Raw genomic sequence first — 1,152 nt, 5'->3', positions numbered from 1 at the left:
CTGGCTGGTCACTCAGAGCTCTGCAGGCACACTGGAAGCCAGCAAAGTGTTAACTCGAGGCCTGAGGCAGAATACAGCGAGGTAAATTCTAAACGAGAACCTTAATCCACCATGGCAAGCACTGGGTACAGGCAGTATGTGGTAGAAGGAAAATTTTTTGAGCACTTCTCTTGTAATAAGATGGGGAAAGGAGTGTGTTAGTAAGTACACCTCTCAACCAGTCACACTTTAGAGGATTCTCTTTAACAGAAGATTATCTTGCTGACATGCAAGCTGCACCAGCATAACTGTACCAGTGCTCTTTTGGTGAAACAGAAGCACTGAAGTCACACAGGGGAAGTCAACACCACCATCATCACTTTGCCTCTCCCAAGGAGCTGGGATGATCTTGCTATGGGAAGCCGCTGTGCGGTCGACTCCTCCCCATTTGATCTCAAGGCTCATTGGTCACCATACCAAGGGGGGTAGCTGGCCTCACGCCTGTAACTCTAATGAGCTGGATTCATAGGGGCCAGTTAAACACTTATACTAAGAGCATCTTCTCCCAAGTAAATTGTACCCACGTCGTGACTACAGGGGCCGGGAAGTCCAAAATGCCATACTCAAAAGGTTCTGACCAAATTCCCACTTCCTCTCTTTACCAAGCTGAAGTTCTACATCGTACAGTTATAACACAGAAGAAAGCCAGCAGAGCTTATGGAGTACATCTGAAAATGATTCATGCAAATTAATTGAATCCAACCACCTCAAAGGCATGTAACACAGAGATGCCAAAATACTTAAACCATCTGGATGTAGGCTAAATAAAACGGTGCTCTCCCTGAAACACACACACTCCAGGAGACCTGGGGGAAATCCAGACGGTGTCAGGCCCTGAACAAATTCTTCTAAATTGTTTTTTAAAGAATACTTTTTTCCTTCCTCTTGTGCTAAATGCGAATAACGAAACCCACACCGACTGCTGAAAACTTTACAAAAGATGCGCCAAAATGGAAACATTCCTAAAAAGGTGTGGTGAGAAATATTGGATCCTGATTTTTTTAAAAAAAAATAAAAATAAATAAAAATAAACAGGAGAATTTTTTTTTTTTAACATTTGCCTGAATTTCAGTTCTGTTGTGCTAGTCCACAGGTATGAAAGCTCTAGCGGGG

The sequence above is a fragment of the Gekko japonicus genome, unplaced genomic scaffold (assembly GCF_001447785.1).
Source record: "Gekko japonicus isolate JY-2015 unplaced genomic scaffold, Gekko_japonicus_V1.1 scaffold1407, whole genome shotgun sequence".
Taxonomy (NCBI): domain Eukaryota; kingdom Metazoa; phylum Chordata; class Lepidosauria; order Squamata; family Gekkonidae; genus Gekko; species Gekko japonicus.
Note: the sequence above shows the minus strand (reverse complement) of the source record.